Below are 12,065 nucleotides of genomic sequence, written 5' to 3' on the forward strand. Positions count from 1 at the left end.
CTCAGGATGGGACAGGGTAACCCAGGACCTTCGTCCTGACTGATGACTGCCTGGGCTTCCCGGGAGGCACTAGGGGTAAAGCAGCCATCCACACGGGTTCAATCCCGGTCTCCAGACCCCCTGGGGGAGGAAATGGCGACCCACTCCAGTATTCTTGCCTGGAGAATCCCACGGACAGAGCAGCCTGGGGGGCTAGGGTCCACGGGGTCACAAAGAGTCCAACACGACTCAGTCACTGAACACCGTATTCCACTATGGGCTTCCCAACTGACTCAGTGGCAGAGGATCGTCCTGCCAACACAAGAGACTCGGGTTCGATCCTTGGGCTGAGAAGATCCCCGGGAGCAGGATGTTGCAACCCACTCCAGTATCCTTGCCTGGAGGATCCCATGGACAGAGGAGCCTGGCGGGCTGCAGTCCATGGGGGTCTACGAAGAGTCGGACACGACTGAGCAACTCAGCCCACATGCGTGACAACAGCCTGGTGTACACACCTCACAAAGCCTTGCTCAATCCCCACAGACACCTCTGCAAGAATGGACACCACCAACATGACCTGCAGATAGGCTGAGATAAGGAACATCGCCAAGGACCCTGGGTTGAGAGTCCTGGATGAATCCTCTCGGATCAGGCTGTCTGTGTTGTAACCTGGAGGTCTTACACCTGTACACACTTTCTTTCTCAAGGGCACTTAGGAGACCCGAGTGCCGTGAATGTATTGCACATCGCTTTTCTACAACGTTCGGACACAGCATGAAAAACGCAGAGTATCTCACCAAAACCATGGACGTTATGACTGCTTTAACTACTGACCTTTGCGTGAACCAACATGGATCCAAATACGTGAGAATACTGGTTGATGTTTCGACCTAAAGCTTGCTGTTTCCCACGCACGGGCGGGGAAAACACACGTGGAGTCGTCTAGACGGGGAGACGGAGTAGGGGAGGGAAGGGTTGGCTGCTTGGGCTTCGAGGATGCAAACTGTTGTATGTAGGATGACTAAACAGCAAGGTCCTACTATATAGAGCAGGGAACAGTATTCAATACCCTGTGATAAACCATCACGGAAAAGAATACGTAACAAGATGTGTGTGTATGTGTGCATGGATATATATATATAGAAGCTTCCCAGGGCTCAGTGGTAAAGAACCTGTCTGCCAACGCAGGAGACCCGGGTTTGACCCCTGGGTGGGGAAGATCCCCTGGAGGAGGGCATGGCAAACCCACTGCAGTATTCTTGCCTAGAGGATCCCACGGACAGAGGAGCCTGGAGGGCTACAGTCCATGCGAGGGGGGTGGGTACAGGTGGATGGAGGCCCGGAGTCTGGGAGCCCCTTCCAGGAAGGGGTAGGGCTGAGTCCTGGACGGACGGGTCACTTTGCATTTGAGCGGCTAGCTGCTAGGTGAGTGAGGTGCTATGTGTAGGAAGTGGCTGGTCCTAGGAGATTTACTACAGGATCAACGCTGGTCAGTTCAGTTCAGTTGTGACCCCATGAACCGCAGCACGCCAGGCCTCCCTGTCCATCACCAATTCCTGGAGTTTACTCAAACTCATGTCTATCGAGCCGGTGATGCCATCCAACCATCTCATCCTCTGTCGTCCCCTTCTCCTCCCGCCCTCAATCTTTCCCAGCATCAGGGTCTTTTCCAATGAGTCAGCTCTTCGCATCACATGGCCAAAGTACTGGAGTTTCAGCTTCAACATCAGTCCATCCAATGAACTTTCAGGACTGATTTCCTTTAGGATGGGCTGGTCTCACTGATTTCCTTTTGGATCAACATAGCAAACATGAATTTGGTATGTTCTCTGTCTCCTTTATTTTACAAAATTCTTTTTCTTCATTGAAGTATACTTGATTTACAATATTTTTATAAGTTTAAGCAGTACAACAGAGTCACCATTTTTAAAAAGTTATACTCCATTGCTGTGTATGTTAGTCGCTAAGTCGTGTCTGACTCTTTGCAACCCCACGGATTATAGCCCTCCAGGCTCCTCCATCCATGGGATTCTCCAGGCAAGAACACGGGCGTGGGTTGCCCGGTCCTCCTCCAGGAAAGCTTCCTGACCCAGGGATCAAACCCGTGTCTCCTGCATTGCAGGTGGATTCTTTATCACTGATCCACCAGGGAAGCCATAACAAATACCATTAGGACATCTAAACAGCGTCTTTGAAAACATGAAATTAGATCCATAACTCCTAAGACACATCGAAATAAACTCCAAGAGGAAAAAAGCTGAACACTGAAAATATTCAAAGAACGCACAAATTTACCTTTAACCTCAGACCAAAAAAACGCTTCAGCTAATTCTAAGGCAAAACACCAATTTCACACCATAAAAAAAAAAAAAAATTGTACATTTTTGGGAAAAAAAAAAAAATCCACCAAGGGATTTCCCGGGTGCTCCAGTGCTTAAGAATCTCTGCTTCCATTCCAGGGAACGAAGGTTCAATCCTTGGTCAGGGAACTAAGATCCCATATGCCTGGCAGCACAGCCCCCCAACATTAATCATTTTAAATTAATTTTTACAAAAACATCATCAGCAAAGTCAGACGGATATGATGAACTGGGACAAAGTCTGCAGCTCCCATCGCATTCAAAGAACTGTTTCCATAAAAGGCAAAGAGTTCTGAAAAAAATCAAGAAATGAAAGACTCTACAGAGACAAAGGACAAAAGCATTTGCTGACATAAAAACACATTTAAGAAACTTCCCTGGGGGTCCATTGATTAAGCCTTCACCTTCCAGTACAGGGGTTATGGGGTGGATCCCTGGTCAGAGAGCTAAAATCCCACATGCCTTAGGCTCAAGACCCCAAAACTTAAAACAGAAACAATATTGCAACAAATTCAACAAAGATTTAAAAAAAAAAACAAAAAAAAAACTTGTGACCCCCATGGACTCTAACCTCCAGGTTCCTCTGTCCATGGGATTTCCCAGGCAAAAATACTGGACTAGGCTGCCTCCTCCAGGGGATCTTCCTGACCCAGGGATCAAACCTGTGTCTCTTACATCTTCTGCACTTCAGGCATATTCTTTAATGCTCGAGGCATCGGGGAGGCCCCAGAAACGATAGTGCAACAGAATCAGTAAACACTTAAAAAAAAAACTTAAGACAGAAAGAATATTATAACAAATATATGATGAACTATAAAGTTCTTACAAGAGCTTTGTATTTTTAAACCCCCCTTTTAAGGTCTTTGACCCATTGAGAGTTAATGTAAGGATCTATTTGTAACCAAGGCTTCCTGGGTGGCTCGGTGGTAAACGACCCGCCCGGCCAAGGCAGGAGACGCAGGTTCCAGCCCCTGATCTGCGGATGATCTCACACGCCACGGGGGCAACAGCTGGGCTCCAGGGCCCGGGACCCGCAACTCCTGAAGCCCGTGTGTCCTAGAGCCCGGTTCCACAAACCGGGAACTCCCTGCAATGACAAGCCCACACCCTCCAACCAGACACCAGCCCCCGCTCTCTGCAACCAGAGAAATCCCACGTGGAGCAACCAAGACCCAGCAGAGCCAAAAGTAAATCAATCCATAAGAAGTAATTAAAAAAAAAAAATAGGCAGCTCAGATCTTGGCAAACGAACGGTTGGCAGAGGCAGCGCGTCTGCAGGGCGAGCCGCGCGGTCCCTTGCGGGCTATGTTTAGACACTCCGCGGTCACGCTTCCAAGTGGCTAACTCGGAGGGCTGACCTCACGGCTCGGGGATGGGCAGCAGCTTGGGAAAATAGCAACATGCCAGGGCTCCGTAGGCCCAGCTCGTGGATCGTGAGATCTGCCCCTAACATCACAGAGAAGCGCAAATCTGACCCCATCTCTGGCTGTTGTTTCGGTCTCTGGGTGGAGTCCGACTCTTTGCGACCCCGTGGACTGCAGCCCGCCAGGCTTCCCGGTCCTTCACCATCTCCCGGAGCTTGCTCAAAACCATCCATATTGGATCTGTTCCTTTTATTTTAACCTTTGTACTCTTTTGCTTTGAGTTAGGAATGAATGTTGCCCAGAGCCTGAAATAGACAGGACAGTTCACTCTCAGGGTCTGATCTTTAAGGACGTAACCCTTTTCCACTCACAGAGAGATTTAAAAAGTTGCAGAAAAGAGAATAATCTTTGTTTGGTCAGAGACTTATAGTAACATTATAGACAGGATAGTTCATTGTTAGCTTCTGATCTTTAAGGGTATAACATTGATAGATAAAAAGTTGCAGAGTAGAAAATTAAAATTTATCTTCTTGGAGGTTCACAGGAACACCATAAACACATCCTCAGTCTCAGATCTTTCCCAGTATAACCCTTTTCCATTCACAGAGAGACTAAAAAAGTTGCAGAGTAGAGAAAAACCTTTGTTTAGTTGGAGGTCTACAGGAACATCATAAATAGGATTGTTCATTCTTAGGCTCTGACCTTTAAGGGTGTAACATTAACAGAGAGACAAAAAGTTGCAGAGTAGAAAATAACATTTGTCTTCTTGGAGGTTCATAGGAACACCATAAACACACGTTCTCAGTCTCAGATCTGTAGGAGTATGACCCTTTTCTAATCACAGAGAGATTTAAAAAGTTGCAGAATAGAGAGTAACCTTTGTTTCATTGGAGGTTTAGAGTAACATTATAAATAGGCAGGATAGTCCATTCTCAAGGATCTGACCTTTAAGGGGACAACACGCTTCCACTCCCGGAGAGCTAAGAGGCTGCAGAACAGAGAAAATCACTTGTGTTATTGGAGGTTAAGGTGAGCATCGTCATGGACATGGATTCCTGAACCAAGAAATTTGCAGCCCCTTCCTCGCCTGGCCCTTAAAAAGGCTTTGCTGAAACATTCAGGAGATTCAGGATTTGAGGGCACCAGACACCTGCCTCCTCGCATGACCCTGCAGGAAAGGTCTCTTTGCTCCAAACTCCAACACTTCGGCTTGTCTGTCTTCACTGTGCATTGGACAGACAGACTTGATTTCGGTAACAGAAGAGGAAGGTGTGTGTGTGACAACTGAGTCATAAAAACAGTAGAAGACGGGGTGACGCTGGCTGTTTTTCCGCGAATGATGAGGAAGAACAACCAGGAAAGCGAGGACGGCTTTTCTAAGCAAGACGCAGACACTGTGCAGGAAATCATCTATCCCTCGGACCACAAAAGGATTGCTTCATCCCATGGAACCAGAACTGCCTCAGAAGACAGCAAAAGGAAAAACAGAAAGTGTGCTATGTAGGAAGAAGGTCGCGTTCTTTGTTTATAAAGAGCTCTTGCAAAATAATTTGAGAACATTTAACAACTCTCCCGAAAAGAGAAAAGAAGGAAATGAACAAGAAATTTATCGAGACCCAATAACACACAGATGTAGACAAGGATGTTGGAACTCGCTCAGGCGTGTCTGACTCTCTGTGACCCCCTGGACTGTAGCTCCCACCAGGCTCCTCCCTCCATGGGATTCTCCAGGCAAGAATCCTGGAGTGGGTTGCCATGCCCTTTTCCAGGGGATCTTCTCGACCCAGGGATCGAACTTGGGGTCCCAGTGAGAGCACCAAGTCCTAACCACTGGTCCACCTGCCAGGGAACTCCCAGGAACTTTTTGTAAAAAGTCTAAACGCATGCCTTCATTAAAAAAAAAAAAAAAAAAAATAGACTATAGCCTTCTTAAAGTATAAAGCAAGGAGATCAAACCAGTCCATCATAAAGGAAATCAATGCTGAATATTCATTGGAAGGACGGATGCTGAAGCTGAAACTCCAATACTTTGGCCACCCTGATGAGAAGAGCTGACTCATTGGAAAAGACCCTGATGCTGGGAAAGATTGAGGGCAGGAGGAGAAGGGGACGACAGAGGATGAGATGGCTGGATGGCATCACCGACTTGATGGACATGAGTTTGAGTAAACTCTGGGAGTTGGTGATGGACAGGGAGGCCTGGCGTGCTGCGGTCCATGGGGTCGCAAAGAGTCGGGCACGACTGAGCGACTGAACGGGACTGAACTGAAAGTATAAAGCAAAACGCGGCTTCCCTGGTGACTCAGTGGTAAAGAATCCTTGCAACGCAGGACACACGGGTTCAGTCCCTGGTCCAGGAGGATCCCACATGCCAGGGATTAACTAAGCCCCATTAGCCACAACTCCTGAGCCTGGGAGCCGAAACTCCTGAAGCTTGCGTGCCCTGGAACCCAGGCTCTGCAACAAGAGAAGCCCCCGCTCGCCACAACTAGAGAAAATAAATACCCAAATACATGACATTAAAAAAAAAAAAAAAAAAAAACTCAAAACAAAGAACTCGGCCATCTTGGCCCCTGTTCAGTTACGTTGAAACGACCCGAGCTTTGTGGCTACTTTTAGAATTGGGGGCTGACTCCGCGCCCGGTCCCTTTTCTATCAAATACCAGCAGCTGGATACCCAGCCGAAGTTCCTCGCTGTCACGAGACAGAAGTAGGAGCCAGATACAGGGGTTTTGAAAGCCCAGGGCAGTGGGAACACCGCCTCCCCGTCTGTTATCTATGAGGTTCCTGGACTTTGATTTATGTTCCGCATTTCCTATCTTCTGCAGACACGTGTAAGCCACTGTGAATTCTCTGCAAGAGCACGCAGGTCGTCTATTCACTGCTTCACCCCTTAAATCTTTGCTCCTGTGCTCCCCTGGGAAACAACAACAGAAGTCTGCCAGGAGAGCATCAGGAAAACATAAATCCAAGCCACGGTGAGTTACTGGTTCACAACTGTGAGGATGGCTGCTACATTACGTGGAGGAAGGAGAGGGGACGACGGAAGGGGAGTGAGAAAGAAGAAAGAGGAAAAAAGAAAGAAAAAAAGGAGAAAGAGGTAAAGAAAGAAAGGGAGAGAGGAGAAAAGAAATAAACGGACAGAGGGGATAGAAAGGAAAAGAGACTAAGACAGGGAGGGAGAAAGGAAGAGAGCATAAAGTTAGTGAGGAGGTACAGAAATCAGAACCCGCCTGCAACGTTGACACGGGTGTAAGCCGAGTGACCACTTTGGCAAAGAGTCTGACGGCTCTTCAAGAGGTTAGCCATGGAGATAGAAGAGCCCAGCTGTGCCACACCAAGGTGTCAGTCCAATCCAGAGAAATGAAAACATGCATCTGCTCAAAGACGCATGGTGAGGCTTGATTCAGAGGAGCCTGATTCACAATAGCCAGAAAAGTGAGAACAGCCCAGGTGTGGATGGATTGATGGACGGATGATGGGTGGATTGATGGATGGGTGGGTGGGTCGGTGGATGGACGGACTGATTGATGGACAGATGGATGGGTGGGTGGGTGGATGGATGATAGATGGATGATGGACGGATGGATGGATCAATGATGGATGATGGATGGATGGAAGGATGATGGATGGATGGATGGGTGGGTGGATGGATGGACAGATGGATGATGGATGATGGATGCATGATATAGATGGATGATGGATGGATGGATGGATGGATGGATGGATAATGGGTGGGTAGATGGATGGATGGATGGATGGATGGATGATGGATGGATGATGGATGGATGATGGATGGATGGATGGAAGGATGATGGATGGATGGATGGGTGGGTGGATGGATAGATGGATGGATGATGGATAGGTCAATGGATGGATGGATGGGTGGCTGGATGATGGATAGATGGATGGATGGTGTATGATGGATGGATGGATGAGTGGATGGATGATGGGTGGATGAGTGGGTGGATGATGGGTGGATAATAGATGGTGTATTATAGATGGATGGATGGGTGATGGGTGGATCAATGGATGCATGGATGGATGGATGGATGATGGATGGATGGATGGTTAAACAGCATAAGGTCCATCCACACGGTGGAATATGACGCAGCCATGAAAAGGAGTGAAGGTCTGACAGAGGCTACAGTGTAGATGGACCCTGAACACACGATGTTCAGAGACAGAAATCACATGTGAAAGGCCATATATTTCATGACCCAATTTATACAAAAGACACAAACAGGCAAACGCATGGAGACAGAGTGTACACTGGTGGTTTCCAGGGGCTGGAGAGGAGGCAGAAGAGTGAGGAACAGCAGGTAATAGGTACAGGAATCTTTTCGTGGTTGTTGTTAGTTACTAAGTCATTTCTGACTCTTTCACGACCCCATGGACTCTAACCCCACGAGGTTCCTCCGTCCATGAGCTTGCCCAGGCAAGGACACTGGAGTGGGTTGCCATTTCCTGCTCCAGGAGATCTTCCAGACCCAGGGATCGAACCCACGTCTCCTGCATTGCCAAGATTCCTTACCACTGAGCCATCTGGGAAGGAGGTGATAAAAAGAAGTTCAAAGATGACATAGTGGCGGTGTTTGTCCAACCCTGCAAATACCCTAAGGACCGCTGAATTGTGCCACAGAAAGGGTGCATTGTATGGTGAATAGAGTCTTTGTGTAAAATGGGGGAAACGCCGTGTTTAATCATGAATAACGGGGGGTGAGGGGGCACTTGGAAATTCTGGCATTGTCCTCACAAATGAATAATAACCTATATTACGCCCCCCCTTTCCTGGTGCTGCTACCAACACTGTCTACTTTATTATGCACGTTTATATCTGTGCTGAGCCCTCAGACGTGTCTGACTCTCTGCGACCCCATGGACTGTAGCCCGCCAGGCTCCTCTGTCCAGGGGGACTCTCCAGGCAGGAATACTGGAGTGGGTTGCCACTTCTGTCTCAAGAGTCCTCCAAATTGAGAGGAAATAATGTTAAAGTGATGCGTGTCTGCCCTTCTAACTCAACTGGCCGCAGCATTCTGTTTTCCTGAATCACACCATCACAAAGAAAGGCTGTGTCGGTAAACCACGGTGATTAAGACGCTTACACGTCTCACTACTGAGAATCTTCTGACAACTGCATCACGGGAAGCGGACTTGAACGATCAAGTGTCCACTTCGGACACTGTACCCGCAGGTGGCCCATCTGGTGACCAGGGAAGAGGAACACGACAGTCACTCATTCCGGGGACAGAATGATCCACAGGCATTAAGGAGGGGGAGCGAAGGGGGGCAGGGATGGGAAGGCTTATTAGGACACGGTTAGATCACATCATCCATCCATCAGTCCTCAAAGGAGGCCGGCAGAAGAGGAAGCCACCCCACAGAGCTGTCCAGCCCTTACGTTAAAAAGTTACCTTTTCACATAAGACCTCACACGTCTCTACCGATGACCCAGTTTCGTCCTTTTTCACGGGTGAGTAATATTCCGCTGTGTGTATGTAGCACGTTTTTATCCATCCATCTGTCGACGGACGTCTAGGTTGCTTATATGTCCCAGCTATTGTAGAATAGCGCTGCTGTGAGCATTGGGGTGTGTGTGTCTTTTTAAATGATGGTTTTGTCTGGCTATGTGCCTAGGAGTGGGACTGCTGAATCACGTGGTAAAAATGTTTTTAGTTTTCTAAGGAACCTCTGTGCTGTTGAGGCTGCATCCGTTTACATTCCCAGCAACAGTATAGGAGGGCTCCCTTTTCTCCACACCCTCTCCAGAATTTATTGTCTGTAGATACTTTTTTGATGATGGCCATTCTGACCGGTGTGAGGTGGTACCTCATTGTTGTTTTGAGGTGAATTTCGGTTCATTGTACAGCAGAAACGAATACAGTATGTGAAGCAAGCATACCCCAATTAAAAAATAATAACATTAAATTGAATATCAAAAAATTTTTTTAAGTTACTCGGTGCTGTGAACAGTGATCTGAGGAATGATAGTGTCAATGTGTTGTTACACATGTCACATTTTCCAGTGAGTTTTTTCAACAGACCCACGTCTCCCTGGACACCCCGAGGACAAGGCTCATTGATGTCCACCCGCATCTTCCAAATGAACAGAGGACAAGAAGAAACCAGTGTTGGTGGGAGTGTCTACAGGCAAATTCTGCAACCTCCTTAGCTATACGCCACATAACACCAAAGGAATGGTTTTCACAGGTAAGGCCACTCTTCAGAATTCTTTTGTAATGAATACATTTCGGGCATATTTTTTAAACCCTAAATAAGTCCAAGTCCTCTGGATATTCCAAGTGAGCAGGAAACTTGCTTTTGGGGGGAACACAACCATAAGCTGAAGGAGCAGATGGCAGGGTCCCCAGAAAACTGTACTGAACTATATGATTTAATGGGTGGGTTATTTGTCAGTAATCCTAAGGGAAGTCAACACTGGGCATTCATTGGAAGGACTGAAGTTGAAGCTGAAGTTGCAATCCTTTGGCCATCTGATACAAAGAGCTGACTCATTGGAAAAGATCCTGATGCTGGGAAAGATTGAAGGCGGGAGGAGAAGGGGATGACAGAGGATGAGGTGGTTGGATGGCATCACCGACTCAATGGACATGAGTTTGAGTAAGCTCCAGGAGTTGCTGAAGGACAGGGAAGCCTGGCGTGCTGCAGTCCACAGGGTCCCAAAGAGTCGGACACGACTGAGCAACTGAGCAACAGGGACATCAGGCTGGAGACTGAGGAACAGCTGAAGTTGCAGCTCAAGTTCCAGGATCACTGGAAGGCAGAATTCCCACTTCTTTAGGAAACCTCAGTCTGTTTTCAAACTGAGATCATCAACTGATATGATGAGGCCCACCCTCATTATGGCAGATAATCCGGTTAACTCAAAGTCTACTAATTTCAATTTTTTAAAGTGGGGCCATTTTTATAGTGTTTATTGAATTTATTATAATACTGCTTCTATTTTGCATTTTTTGGGGGGGGTTTCTTGCAACAAGGCAAATACTGGTTGCTATAACGGAGTTACCCAAACTAGGTGCTTTAAACCACAGGTGTGATTCTCCGAGTCCTGGAGGCTGTGGGCCTGAGATCACGGTGAGGGTAGATTTATTGCCAGGAGGCAACGCTCTCCTCCTGGCCCGCACACCTGCACACTGGCTGTATCCTCGTGTGATGGAGAGACAGCTGTGGCTTCCCGTCCCCCTCTCACAAGGACACTCATCCCATCATGGGGACCCCACCCTCATGGGTTCATCTAACCCTCATCACCTCCCAAAGACGCCCCTCCAGATCCCAACTACATCCCCTTCGGGGGTCAGGGCTTCCACATATGAATTCTGGGGGGGATACAGAGACTTGGTCCAGAGCAAGCTCACACCGTCTCAGCTGGAGGTGTGGACCTGGGGAGGCGGGAGGTGAAGGAGGAAAGGCGGGGCTGGGGGCTACCTGGGAGGTCTTCTCTTGAGCCATCAGCAGAGGCCTACCTACTTGCCCTCACCCATGACTGTGCTGTGTTCCCCCCGTTATCCCGCCTTCCCACCCCCAACACACGCCAACCCGTCACTAGGCTGATCAGGTCAAAACCAGGCAGGGATACCTCCAGCCCTTCCCAGGGGCGCCCCTCCTGCGAGATGCCGGGCACACAAACTCCGTGCTGGCTCGGACACCACACCCACACCCTCTCTGGGATCCCAGGCCAGGCTCCTTCCCGAGGCCGAACACGGTGTGGCAGCCCCGGACGGTCTGACCACACACCGCCTGGAGACCCTGATCTGGGAACAAGCTGGAGACCCCATAAGCTGAGCACCATGCAGAGAGCCTCATCATCTGAGCCCTATCTGGAGACCCTGCTCTGAGTCCCACCTGGAGATCCTCATCTGAGCCCCGCCTGCAGACCCCCATCATCTGAGACCCACCTGGATACCCCCATCATCTGAGCCACACCTGCAGACCTCTATCATCTGAGGCCCGCCTGGAGATCCCCATCGTCTGAGCCCCGCCTGGAGACCCTCATCATCTGGCTCCACCTGGAGACCCCCCATCATCTGATCCCCACCTGCAGACCCCCATCACCTGAGCCCCGCCTGGAGACCCCCATCATCTGAGCCCCGCCTAGAGACCCCCATCATCTGAGCCCCGTCAGGAGACCCTCATCATCTGAGCCCCGTCAGGAGACCCTCACCGTCTGAGCCCCGCCTGGAGACCCCCATCGTCTGAGCCCCACATGGAGACCCCCATCGTCTGAGCCCCGCCTGGAGACCCCCATCGTCTGAGCCCCGCCTGGAGAGCCCCATCGTCTGAGCCCCACATGGAGACCCCCATCGTCTAAGCCCCGCCTGGAGAGCCCCGCCTGGAGACCCCC

At 49.2% G+C, this 12,065-nt stretch overlaps 1 protein-coding gene across 1 annotated transcript in view; it reads right to left on the reverse strand.

The window, feature by feature from the left end:
• Positions 1–12,065, reverse strand: part of DHRSX (dehydrogenase/reductase X-linked) — a 139,424-nt gene that overhangs the window by 100,961 nt on the left and 26,398 nt on the right. The window lies entirely within an intron of this gene.

Source organism: Cervus canadensis, chromosome X (genome assembly GCF_019320065.1).
Source record: "Cervus canadensis isolate Bull #8, Minnesota chromosome X, ASM1932006v1, whole genome shotgun sequence".
Taxonomy (NCBI): domain Eukaryota; kingdom Metazoa; phylum Chordata; class Mammalia; order Artiodactyla; family Cervidae; genus Cervus; species Cervus canadensis.